This window comes from Hevea brasiliensis, chromosome 16 (genome assembly GCF_030052815.1).
Source record: "Hevea brasiliensis isolate MT/VB/25A 57/8 chromosome 16, ASM3005281v1, whole genome shotgun sequence".
Classification (NCBI taxonomy): domain Eukaryota; kingdom Viridiplantae; phylum Streptophyta; class Magnoliopsida; order Malpighiales; family Euphorbiaceae; genus Hevea; species Hevea brasiliensis.
Window position 1 is genome coordinate 29,937,552 of NC_079508.1, and position 14,316 is coordinate 29,951,867.

General features: G+C 36.2%; 1 non-coding gene across 1 annotated transcript; it reads left to right on the top strand.

Moving 5' to 3' along the window:
* The first annotated feature begins 1,740 nt into the window (after positions 1–1,740).
* Positions 1,741–1,952, top strand: LOC131175218 (small nucleolar RNA U3). The gene has a single exon (XR_009145381.1). It is a non-coding gene; the product is annotated as a small nucleolar RNA U3 (small nucleolar RNA).
* Positions 1,953–14,316: the final 12,364 nt, after the last annotated feature.

Below are 14,316 nucleotides of genomic sequence, written 5' to 3' on the forward strand. Positions count from 1 at the left end.
ATATTTTAATACATAGTCATATCTTAGTCAAGAATCGAGAAAATACCAGCAACCATGTTAGAAGTTTCATCCTCATTCCTCTGTTGCATAGTATATACTCTCACTGGAGCATCACCTTATCCTGATTGATTCACAGTACTCTGACTTCCAGGTGTACTACCCCTACCTCTGCCTCTGTCTCTAAATTGTTGGTGAACTCTTCGGGGTAGAAACTTGAGCTGATCCTTTTGACGTGGTAAATGATCCATAACGGCCTGGACTTATGCAATCCTTAGCAAAATGACCAGTCCCTCCACAATTGAAACATGCTCCTACAGCTCTATAGCATACTCCACTATGTGGTTTACCACAAGTCTCGCAAAGTCGATCCGACAGCGTTTTTCTGCGTATCTGTTGAGTTTGCTGATCGGATTGGGATGGTTTCTGTCCAGAAGATCTACCTCTACCTGATTGGCGTGAGCTAGACCCTCCAAAATGTTTTCTTTTCCCAGAGCCACTATCAGTAGCTTGGCCAGTAACCTTTTCAGTTTTTTCTTTCTCTTGTGTACTCTTTTTCACTGCCCATTCTGATTTTATCCTTTCCAGTTCCAGGGCTTGTGAAATCAATTCAGAAAAATTCTGGTGTTCAAATCCTACCACTTGCATTCTCAAGCTAGGCCTCAACCCAGCCTCAAATCTCTTACACCGGTCTCTGGGGGTGAAAACAAAGCTTCCAGCATAATGGCTTAGCCTTGAAAAGTCCCGCTCATACTCTGCTACAGTTCTATCCCCTTGCTTCAAACTTAAAAACTCTTTCAGCTTCATATCTACATAAGTATCAGGGACCCATTTTTGCCGAAATTCCCTTAAAAAGTCTGCCCATGTGATGACTGGTGGCTCTACCAGACTGTAGGGGATGGTCTTCCACCACTCATACGCATCTCCATGCAGAAGTGATACTGAATATTCAAACTTCAACTCTTCAGCACACTGTAATTTTCTGAAAACCCGTTCCATCCTCTCTAACCATTGTTCTGCTTCCAGTGGATCCACGGTTCCTTTGAATTCTATAACCCCAAATTTCATTAACTTCTCATATTGCGGAGCTGGTGACTGTGATTGTGCTACAGGTGCTTGCCTCTGAGCTTGGGGTGGCACACTTCTCACCATTTGCTGAAAGAATGCAGCCATCTGCTCTGCAAACTGAGCAGGGAACTGCGGTGCTTGAGGAGGAGCTGGAGTGGCTAACCCACTCACATTCTGGAGTGCTGGGGCTTCTCCTTGAACCTCAGCCTCGACAGATTGCTCTACGAAATTATCTCCCCCTTCCATTCCATTTCCAGAAGTTTTCTACTCTCTGAGAACAAACACAAGGAGGTTGACCTCTGTTAGTACATATTCACAATGTAAATATGTCATATGTATCAAACATTTGAGCAGTTGTATTTACCTACAAAATATTTCAAATTCACAGTTCAAAATTTATTTTAAAACCTTTGCTTTGATACCACTAAACTTATTGTAACGATCAGACTCCAACCACTAGAGGAATTGTTAGCTTTGGCCATGAGCCTCATGATTTTGTCCCATAGGTGGAATGGAGAACTTCCCAGGAGGTCACCCATCCTAGGATTTCTCTCAAGCGAGCACACTTAACCCTGGAGTTCTTCCAACTCTCCAGGCCATTCCACCAAAAGGCGTCTCTAGTAATTAGTTCCCTCATTTTATATATCATTACTTTTTGAACCCAAGACTATCTCCGTGCTTTACTGATGTGGGATCTGTTCTATAGGTTCGTACCTTTGTGTCCTTTAGCACAAAGGAGATAGGAACTTAAGTCTGGTGGATGAAATAAGACCGTTGGATCAGAGCGTGATTAATGGCTGAACGGTTCTTAGGAGTTGTTTGGTTGTAGAGGATCATTCTTAGTCGGGATAACAGACTAAGGTGGTCCAACAGTTGTCTGACATACTTCAATTTTTAAAGGTCCCTTAGGCAAATCCCACATTGGCAAAGCACGGAGATGGTCTTGGGTTCAAAAAGTAATGATATATAAAATGAGGGAACTAATCACTAGAGGCACCTTTTGGTGGAATGGCCTGGAGAGTTGGAAGAACTCCAGGGTTAAGCGTGCTCGCTTGAGAGAAATCTTAGGATGGGTGACCTCCTGGGAAGTTCTCCATTCCACCTATGGGACAAAACCGTGAGGCTCATGGCCAAAGCGGACAATTCCTCTAGTTGTTGGAGCCCGATCGTTACAATTGGTATCAGAGCCGCTCGCGTGTCCTCTTGGGCAATGGTGGGGCAAACCTCTGCGAGGACGCTGAGTCCCGAAAGGGGGGGAGAAAGGTCTCTTAGGCAAATCCCACATCGGTAAAGCACGAAGATGGTCTTGGATTCAAAAAGTAATGATATATAAAATGAGGGAACTAATCACTAGAGGCGCCTTTTGGTGGAATGGCCTGGAGAGTTAGAAGAACTCCAGGATTAAGCGTGCTCACTTGAGAAATCCTAGGATGGGTGACCTCCTGGGAAGTTCTCCATTCCACCTATGGGACAAAACCGTGAGGCTCATGGCCAAAGTGGACAATTCCTCTAGTGGTTGGAGTCCGATCGTTACAGGCCCTACTATCACTAGCATTAAGTTCATCAGCTTTCACCTTAATTACCTTAACATACTCAAAAGAATCATTTCCTTCCTTGTATTTAGGTGCATCAAGCTTTAGGTAGTCTATTATCTTTACCTTACATCTACTACATGACCCAACCACTTATATTGGAACTGTAGAGGGTGGTGGTGGAGCTTGCTTTCCTACAACTCCCTCCATGGGGTTTTGAGTTCTCATGGTGGTTTAAGGGTTTTGGGGGTACTATTGAGAATGATACATGGGATAAGGGCTAAAAGGTGGAAAGTAAGCTGGGTAGGCATGGAAGGTGGGTACTGAAGGTAGCCCATAAACCCAGGGTTTACAAAACTTCCATATTAAGGATAGTTAAACCCAAACCCATGTTCTTGGCCTTGTGGTGGTAGGGATACAAACTTTGACTCATCCCCTCCCTCTTCATATATGTCTTCCTCTTCTCTTCTCAAACATGAAAAACCAGGGTCCTCCTATAGTTGTTGAAAGCTATGAGAACCCCCTCGTGCATCCATAGACATTCTGGGTGCACTCAAGGTCTCCCTACTAACCTCAAAAGAACTTATGGGGCCTCTTGAGGATTCTCCCCTTCCACTTTTGCTTATCCATCCCCTCATTATGGGGTTAGGAGGTAGTGCTCTTATACCCTTATTTTCAGGTGGTGCATCAGCCAACCTTGCAAACTGTGTTAAACCTTGCATTTTCTAAAAGAAAATAAGAAGTGTTGAGTGCACATAAAATTCATGTGGATTCACATGAACATAAAGCAAGTCGTAAAGCATAGCATAAAACATATTACAATCATAACATGAAACATAACTACATTACATAACATATAAGGACACAATCCTGATGGACATGTATTTCCTTAAATGTGCTATTTAACAACTTTCTTTCCTTCTTTACTAAGACTTTCACTAGCGTCTAGGTCCACTCATTTAACCTAGAGCTCTAATACCAACTTCGTAACAACCCAATTAGAGGCCTTTATTGGCTCTAAGGAATGGATCAACTTAAGGCTACCAAAACCTATAGCAAGCTTACACCTGTGAAATATAACTCATTCTATATGAATCAAAACCTAAGAAAATCATGGACAATCACACATTAGCATTTTCATTGGAGCTAGATCATTTTTTTTTTCCTTTTAAAATGGTTCAGAATTTGAACCCTTTCATTTCATTCATAAATGCTAAAGTGTATTTCTCTCATACATTTATAGCTATCCAATGAGAATACTTTAAAGGTTAAGGTAAACATTCATACATATCTTAAACTTAAACAATACGTAGTACATGTCATGACCCAGTCAGGGGTCGTAACTAATGCTAGGGAATGGGTTAACTTAAGCCTGCCAAAATCTGTAATAAGCCTAAAACTGTAGACTTTGACCTTCTAAGGGTCCACATAACTGCTTTGGAAATTTTCTTAAAGTCTAAGGGAGGTTCTTTCCTCCCTAAGACTCAGACTCAACATAATAAGCTTAAAACTTTAAGTGCATTATGTGGAAATTTCTTTTTCCATTTGTCTTTCATTATCATTATTTATTGTACTAAACTTTATTTGTACAAAACTAAGCTCTTTCTATAACCTTTACATGATTACTTTAAACCACATAATTTTCTTTAAATTGTTTCCCTAGGAAGAGCATGTTATAAGACCTTTACCTTTTCATTTATGTTATGACTATTCCACATTATCTTGGATAAACTTTGGAAATGTTCCCTTGAGGGACCTATTTTACTTAGTCAAAGTATTTTTACTTTAACTGCATCCCATTAATCACACTAACTTTACATCTTTGTGAACTTTAGGTCTACCCTTGATATTGAAATAACTAAAAGGGTATTTGATTACTGCAGTGGACTATTAAAACATAAATCATGTTGAGTATGATTAGTAGGACACTATCTACTATTTCCTTTAAACATTAAATTAGTTATGCAACATGCTTCAATTAACTATGTAGAGGGCTTGACCAATTGGTCTTACCCTTTAACATTTTTTATGTAACACCCCTCACTCATCTACAGTATAGCCGAGCAAGGTGTGCTACATTCGGTGCTAGAACACCCAATCCTATCTTATCGTTTGCAATATTAATTTAATATCCATTTAATTTTATTATTTCACTTGTAGAAATTTTTATTTTTATTTTTTTCCCATTTCTTTTTTTATGGAGATCCAGACAAAGTTCCCTCTGTTCTATTAGTGCATGGTGGGTTTCATGTTTCCTATTAAAATAATTTATATTCATTTCATCTATTCATTCATCATATCACTTCTCATGCTCATATCAATTTCAAGAAAATAAATTACATTTCATTCATATAAAGTTTACATATACAATAATTTACAATTTATATACAATCCAAAATTATTTACATCATTTAATTATATACAATACCAAAATGCAAAATCTAATATCTACATGAGCCCTACCAAAATGACCGATGAGGTGACAACTCATACTATAGCAGATCTGGTCCAAGTCCGGTCTAGGCCCTACTTCTACTGCTGCTTTCCAATACCTACACGTGGTAAGAACCAACGCGCTAAGCATAACGCTTAGTAGTGCATAAATAAAGAAAAATAACTAAATGATTTAAAATAATTATTTCTCGTATAACCTTATAAATAAATATCAATTTTCATGTATTAAAAATCTTTTACATGTTTTCTAGAACTTTGGAAGTAAATAAGTTGATAGGAATCTTTACTGTGCATATACCTTATATTCAGTCTTATAAAATTCATATTAATGATTTTCTCATGTATTTATTTATATTTAAGGCTTATTTCTTTTATTTGTGCCCAAGTAACCTATGACAGACTATAAAGACTGGATACATGGGAGTATACTAGTCAGACATCCGTATGTCGACCCAGTATACAACTGTCATATTAGGCACAAGGCCAGCGAGCAAGCATAAGCCATTAATAATGAAAATTGGCACTATGGCCATCGGTTAGGCATAAAGCTAGTAGAACAATCATCTTAGACATATGTTGTCTGTCAATGATTATCCTTGTGGGCAGTACTGCAATATGTAGTCCCTAATTAGTACACCAATCGATCTATGCTATATAAATGAGTCTAGGTATACTTTGGGCAGAATAGTATTATTAAATATTTATAATTTCATTAATTCATGTTATTTTTATGCTTAACAATTTATTCTAATTCATTTCATCTCATATGCCTAGTTATTTCATGGACCTTTCTTTAGGTCCAGATTTGGTGCACTGTTTTTACATGGCAAATTGACCAGGATGTGGCCACTTTTTGGCCACACTCCCTTTATAGAATTTGTTCCTCTATGTCTTGTATTTGTTTTCATTTTTGAATCATATTAATTGGAGCTTTAGAACTCAAGTTATAGTTAAATAACCATGACTGGCTCACTGTCTCATTCTGGGTCCAGAATTAAGCAGATTCTAGAGTTTGTCTTTGTCTAATTAATTGGACATGTTACAGTCATTTTTAGGCCTAATATTCTTATAAAAGTTATTATCCTATGTCTTATGGTCCCTAAAAAATTTTAATTACAATTTACCAAATTTTGTAGAATTAGTTATGGCCAAATCACTGGCCTGGACTCAGGTACCCTGTGTCCTCAGGGTCCAAGTTCAGGTCAGTAACTTTGACCTTCATTTTAGGGTTCTTATGTTCATAGTTTGAAGACCATGTATAAAACAAAGTTGGAACCCTGTTTCTTAGCGTTCCAAATCAGTATAGCTCATCCCAATTAGAGTTTCCTAGTGGGAGATATGACTTAAAGTCTATTATGGGGTCAAGTGTAATTTGGTCAAACTCTAGGTTTTGATATGCTAAATTTTTCTCACCATTTGACCTAGTTCCTTTGGGTTTTGGTCAAAAGACCAACATTGTAGATGTAACATCCTCACTTTAGCTAGTCCGTACAGTCTACTGTTCTAGTGACCAGTGTCGGTCCGGATAGCTAGAACGTCCAGAAAAATATTTAAACTAAAGTGAGGAACCATAATTAACTCAAATATTAATAAGAAAAATTTAGAAAAAATTTTAGAAATAAAATACAACCAAGTTAAATGAGTCGGTGCCCTAGTGATGGGTAACTTTGTGAGAAGTTGCGGTTCTCGCAACTAGGAGCCCTAGACCCGGGGGAAAATTATAAAATAATTATTGAGACTCCAGAGAAGGGTTATTGAGGTTCTTACGGCATTAGAATGCCAAAGAAATGCTTAGAAAAATTTTTCTATCGGTACAGAAAATTTTGGCTCGTTAAGCCAAACGGAGGGCATTTTGGTCATTTCGTCTTCAGAGATAATTTTTTGCCAACTTGTCCAGTTAAATAAACAATCTATATAATATAAAATATGATTAAATGTTGCTAAAAATTTAATTAAAATTAATTAGACAAGAAAAGAAGAGAAAATGAATGACATCATCATGATGTCATTAAAAACTCTCCCAACCAACCCAATATTGACACATGGCATAAACATATATAAAAGAGGCCAAATGGGCTGGAAAACAAAAAAAAAATCAGAACCCCTTCTTCTCTTCTTCTCCTTGACGTAAAACACTCCCACCATGGCCACCATGAACAAGCTTTCAAAGCTTGATTTTCCCCTACTTTTACCCAACTAAACCCTAACCTAGCAACACAAAAGCTTGCTCTTACACCTTGGTGATTCTTTTGGGAGCAAAAAGAAGAGGAAAACAAGAGCTTTAGCAAGTGGGAAAATCTCACTCCTTTGAGGTTAGTGACCTAACCATGAATTTTTCTTTAAATTCATGTTAAGGACTTTGAATGAGTGTAAATTACAAAGAAAAAAAAATTATTGAATATCATTTTTTTGTAAACCCTAGATTTTTGATAGCCATGGTTAGGGTTTGATTGTGTTGAGTTTAATAAAATTAAAAGACTATCATGGCTGCCCACAACATGTATTTACTAAGTGGATTGATGAAATGAAGTGAAAATGCCTGTGGGGAAATGTTTGAGTTAGGGTTTGGGGTGGAAAAATGGGACTTTGATCATGTAATGATGAAAGTGAGTTTTAATGGTCAATTAGTGACCATTTGGTTATGTGTAAACAAGAAATGAAGTGGTTTGATTAGTGGGAATTGCAGTTGGTGTGGCTGCCCATGGTAACCTGCAGAATTAGACATGAGTCCAGCAGGTTTGGGCAGCCATAACTTAAATTGTAGAGGTTCAATTGGTGAAAGGCCAATTGGACATGAAACTAGACACATAATGGCACAACTTTGGTGGAGAAACCATACCCATAAAACCAAACCAAGTGGACCAAAAGCTTGCCTTAATCCGGGTGACCTGTAGTCTGATTCTGCAGAATGACTAAATGAACAGTATTTGGTCATTTGGCTATAACTCAGTGTAGAATGGTCCAATTGACCTGAACTTTTACCAGCAATAAGTTGAGATATAGATCAACAACTTTCATGAAGAAACCTAACCCAAATTATGACCAGAACCTATCCAACAAGTGAGTTACACTCACTATTCACTGCACTGTAGATATGGTCAGTCCAGAAAAATTTCAATCCGGCCAGTTGTGGTTTTTGGACCATAACTTGAGCTACAAAACTCCAAATGGAGTGATTCAAAAAAGGAAATTCAATTAGCCAAAATAATGAACAACTTTCATGTTGATTATTTTGCCAAATTCCTACCGCAAAAATGACTAATGGAACAGTAAAAATGAAGCATGAAAACTGAAAATTTTGCTTAATTAACATTAAGCTTAGAAATGGTATTGGCAACCAATACCAACAAATTTTGAATGCAAAATGTGGTATGTTGGGAGTATTAAAACCAATGTACCTATTTTCTAAAAGTCAACATTTTGGTTGACTAATGAAGTGAATAGTAACACCAAAACTTGAAATTCAAAAATTGTAAAACTCAAAAGTGTAAAATGCACTAGTATACCTAACAAGATTGGTTTGGATAGCTTGGCATGCCAATAGGGTTCTGTTAGCAGTACTGCATATGGCTTCATGCCATTCTGTGTTTCATGGCTTTCCCATGCCATTCTGTGAAATAATAGCCTTTGGCTATGTTATTTGAATTGATATACTTGGGTTTTAACCCTGGTCATTATTACAGCTTATTAGCTGTTCTGTTGCACACTGGGAGACACAATGTGACCGATGGTGTGATGGTCTGAGGACCGATGGTCTGAGGTACTTAGTACCCAGTGCCAATTTACCCGTTTATCCAGTCCAGTCAACTAGGATGGGTTACTCGGGCAATGATAATAAACCTTACCAAAGTTTAATCAAATAATAATAAAATTAATATCAAAAGTTAAGTCTACCAAAAATGTAAACACACATTCTGCATATTCGTTTCATTTTTTATTATTTTATATTATTTTATATTGTCACCACTAAGGAGAATTGCTTAGTGCGTTGCTTTTGCCACGTGCAGGTACTGGAGACCTAGCTGGTGAGCCCAGCAGACACCAGACAGGGTGAGCCTACAGAGTTGCATCAGGAGTTCAGAGTCACCTCACATCTGCACTGCATATGGTAGGACATTAGGACTATAGGTGGCCCTTTTGTATTTTGCATTTTGTATTAGTTTGGATTGTAACTATAAACTCCTGTAATTAAGTATTAATGTAAATATATGAAATTTCATATTATTGAGGTTTTCTGCATTATGTATGTTGATAAATGAAATGTTGAGAATTATTTGCGAATATGCTTCAAATGATGAAGTGAACAGAAAAGTTTTGAAATTAGTATTGTGATTTGAGATTGAGATTTTGAGATTGACTTGAATGTGTATAATGGAGTTTGGATTTGGAAATTATTTTGGAAGTGTTTTTAAATAGGTTCAGAAGAACTGTTTTTCCAATTTACAGCCGGCACTCTGCCGGATTTTCTATAAAATTTGCGGATAAATTCAGATTTATCAAAACTGAAAATAAATGAATTAAAAAGGAATAAATTGTAATAGGAACATAAATTGGTGCTCCAGCATACTGAGTGGCATAACTTGCTCGGCTACACTGTAGACGGGTAAGGGGTGTCACATTTAGTGGTATTATAAAATAATCACACTGAGTGGCATAAGTTGCTTGGCTACACTGTAGACGGGTAAGGGATGTCACGGTAGACCTATGTCTTATAAAAATTTTTCCATTGATTTCATTGCATTTGGATTTTTATGGACCAAGTTATGGCCATTTTGCCAAAACTGGTTGGTTGGTTTATGTCCAGGAAATTCTGGGCATAATTGATTATGGTCAGTTTAGTGACCTAACTTGGGTCAGTAATTTCATTTGGTTAGAGGCATTTCTGGGCTTGGTGGTCTCAATGAAAGTTATAGTCCTATGTCTAATCTTTCCAATGGTATAACATTCAGGTCATTTGGACCTGTCTAGAGGGAGTTATGGCCAAATGAAGTATTGTTCATTTGGTCATTTTTCTGGGTTCAGTGTTTGGATATCCGGATTGGGACAGTAAATTGACCAAGATTTTGACAGAATTTGGGTAGGGTTTCTTCATAAAAAATGGGGTATTTTGAGTCTAGTTTCACCTTCAGTTAGCCTCACACCAATTGGAGTCACACAACTTTAGTTATAACTCAAACAACACACTGGACTCATAAGTCCAAATTTCCTGCATAAGAGAAACACTCCCAATATTCATTCCTCCTTACTCCCATACTACAATTTATCATTTATAGCACTTCAATTAGGCAACAATAGTCTCAACAACATCAATTTCATACTTCATCTAGGGCTGCCAAAATTCAAGGGTTTCTTTCCTCATGGTTTTCTTTTTAATTTCATGAAATTTATACTTAGCTAAACATGCTTTTCATGTTTAATGAAGAGAGAGTGATGCATTAGTGCACTAACCTCAATTGGAACCCAACTTGCTCTTGTGAAACTTGAATGATTCCTTTAATTTTTGGCTGCCACACTCTTAAAGAGGAACTAAGGAGTATTTTTAGTGTTGAGGCCTTAGGGTTTTGGGCAAGGATCAAGGAGATATGAGCTTCAAAGCAAAGAAAAGAAAAAAAAAATGGAAGACTAAAAGGAAAGCTGGTTCGACCAGCAGAATTTGAGAAAGAAGATGGTTGTTGTCATCTTGTTTTTATCCCATTAACTTTCATTTTTATCCCTTTAAAATATTTGGCAATTTTCCATTAGTGGGAATTATAATTTGTTGGCAATTTTTAAGACATCATTTATGATATCATGCTTAGGTAAATAATCTAATTTAATTTCATTTCTTTTCTCCTTTCTTTTACTCATTTTTAATTATTTTCTCACTAATATTAATTCATATTTTATGTCATATAATTTATTTACTTGAATAGACAAGTTGGTCAAAAATCATCTCTGAAGACGAAATGACCAAAATGCCCTTCGTTTAGCTTAATGAGGTAAAATTGCCTGTACTGATTGATAAAATTTTTTAAGCATTTTCTTGGCATTCTAATACCATTAAAACCTCAATGACTCTTCTCTGGAGTCCCAAAAATTATTTCACAGAATTTCCCTCGGGTTTAGGGTGACTACCTGTCTTTACAGTAACTTCCCGTTAGGTCACCCATCACTGGGGCACCGGCTCATTTAACTCATTTGCAATTCACTTCTTTTATTTTTTCTTAATTTTACTTAGTCTTTATTCAGTCAATTTATGCCTCCTCACTCTAGTTGGAGTGTAGTTCTAGTCATCCTAGCTGTCCGGATAGACATTAGTCATTGGAGCAGAAGAATATACGGACTACCTAAAGTGACGGCGTTATAATACTCCCCCTCTAATAAAAATTTCGTTCTTGAAATTTACTCGGTGTAAATAGTCAAGGAACTACACCTATCCTCTTTCATCTTGTATATAGATTCTATTACTACATATACTAAAATAGTATAATGAGAAATATACCTAGGACAACATCTATCGGCTCTGGCTCCTCCTGTGCCCTCATAGCATATACACAAGGTGTTACTTGGGCCTCGGGTCGCTCAATGGTCTCTAAAACTGGTCTCTGTGATGTACCCATCATCTCTGGTCTCGCAGGTCATCTACCCCTCTGAGGTGCGAGGGCAAATCTCTCAGTCAGTGGTGGGGCAATAGGAACACTCCGATGGGGACAATCCCATAGGAAATGATCAGTAGCTCCGCATCGGAAGTATCCCCCGGTCAACAATCGGCACTCTCCTCGGTGCCTCCTCTCACAGTAGGTGCATAATGTTAGTAGTATCCCTAGAGCATATCATTTAGTATGTATTTTGTACATGTTTTTATTAATAAAAGGCATTTTCACTTTTCCGTTTACATAATATATTTATGTGTAATAGAAAATGTCTATTGATATTTTGTTAGAAATTCTATTCTTAAGTTGTTAAGAATATGAGTGACAGTATCATAAATAGGTTCACAATCAAGGATACTTCACAATAAGGACATGACTTATCCAGTAAGATTGTATTCATGTTTGTTCCCAAGTTATTTATATGAAATATAAATAAGATGGAATGGTGAGTCTCATGCCATATAACAAACATGATAGGCACTTATACATGATAAGTAGGCCGAACCAGTGACATTTATGACAAGCACATGGAGTTTACTCTTGTCAATATATTGTCATAAATCATATCAGTGCATATAATCTTTAGACCTGAGATAGCACAGTTATCTTGTATATAGGTGGTTTGAGTTTGATACTGCTTTCATACTTGTACAGTGTATGGGTATATGGGCATGTGTTGGCTCCTACTAGTTATATATGGAGGTAGGTGTTGATCAAGATGAAATCTGTTCCTCTAAGTAAATAGGGATAAAATTCTATGTTCATTTAATTGTTCTTGATGTTTCAAGTTCCTGGCCAGGACAGATAGATTTAATCAGAAAAGAGTTTCTGATAAGAAAATCTTTTTAATCAACAACTGGAATTAAAAGAGAACATAATATTCATAGCAAATGGGGTTTGACATAAACCAGGACTCCAGCTCGAATTGGGATTTTGTAACAAAGAGATTCTAGTGCATGGTAACATATGATTATAGGTTCATTTAAAATAAACCTTATTACTAATTGGGTGGCCATGGCATGCTATGCTAGGTGTTAACCATGGTCTATGAGGTTCATAAAATGATTTAGAGAAATCATTTATGGTAAGAAAGAGTTCTGTTGATATTAAGAGTTGATATCATGTCTCATTGCTAATTAGTGATGAGCCTAGTAAGTCACACACATACACAAGTAATCACCAAATTAAATATAATTTAATTAATTAATTAAAGAGTTTAATTGATTAATTAAATAGGTTTGGTTTGCAATTAGATTGCAAAGTCCCTAGCATGGCTTGAAACCAAATCTAGGTTATTGGATGTATAGTATAAGTTAAATTTATATTTAAAGTGTTTAAATATGAATTTAATTAATGAGAAATTAATTAATAGAGATTAATTAATTAATTTATATTTGATATAAATTGATTAGAAGAAGATAAATAATTATTTTGAGTTGAGAACTCAAAATTAAGAAACTAGGGTATTTTGGTCATTTCACAGGGTGACATGTGGCACCATGAGATGGTGACACATGGCACTACACATAAGCTTGCCATATGTCTTTTAATCATGTAAGATGATCAAAGTCAAGATTAAATATAGGTTTGATACTTAGCACAACGTGATTGGGTCAATTAAACCTAGAGCTAATCAAAAGGTGACATGTGGCAAGGGTTTTAAGTGGCGACCTAGCTATATGAGGAATAGGATGAAAAAAAAAAATGCAAGCTTCCATTCATCTATTTTGTGCTGCCACCCTTGGCAGCCTCTCCCTTCTCTTCTTCTTCATCTCTCATTAATTCAAAGAGATCAGCAAACAATCTCTTGAATTAAAAATACTAGAAATCGTTTCTAGTGTCCTGTTTACATCTGTAATCTCTCAAAAGGCAAAACTTGATTTTCTAATTCATAGAAAAAGCTTTAGAAGCTGTTCAAGGGCTGCCATCGGTGATCTTGGTGTGGACAAGTTAGAGGGACAATATTTGGTGTCCTAGACGCATCCCAAAGGTGCCAAACACACTGAAGTGCATCAAAAGGTTAGTGCACTTGTTCTTTATCTAATCTAGGGTTCTAATGAATTAATCTGTTAATTTTAAAATCTTAAATGGCAAATATAGATCCAAAAATATATAAAAAAAGTTTTAATATGTTGTTTATCATTGAAATCAAATAGATAAAAATAAATCTTGTATGATGCATGTGACCTTAGGTGAAAAATTTTGAATTTCAATGATCTAAATTTATGTTTTTCATACTTCCGCTCCTTCAATTGGTATCAAAGCCACTATATTTGCCATTTAGATTGTTGATTATATGATTTAATTGTGTGGTATGATCATGAGATGATAGATTCATTGCTGGTTGCAAAGGAATGGTGGCGGCATGGTGATGAACACCATTGGTGCGCACACTTTGTGGTCTCCAATGGTGTGCTCAAGATTTGGGTTTTTAATTTACAATTGTTGTATAATTTAAAAGCTCATCCTATATCTAATTAAATAGTTTTAATTAGAGTTTTAATCACACAATTAAATTTTGATTCAAATCTGAATTTTAAAAGTTGTTTGAATGTGATTCAAATCTAAATTTTTAAAGTTGTTTGAATATGATTCAAATCTAAATTTTTAAATTTGTGTGAATCATATTCAAA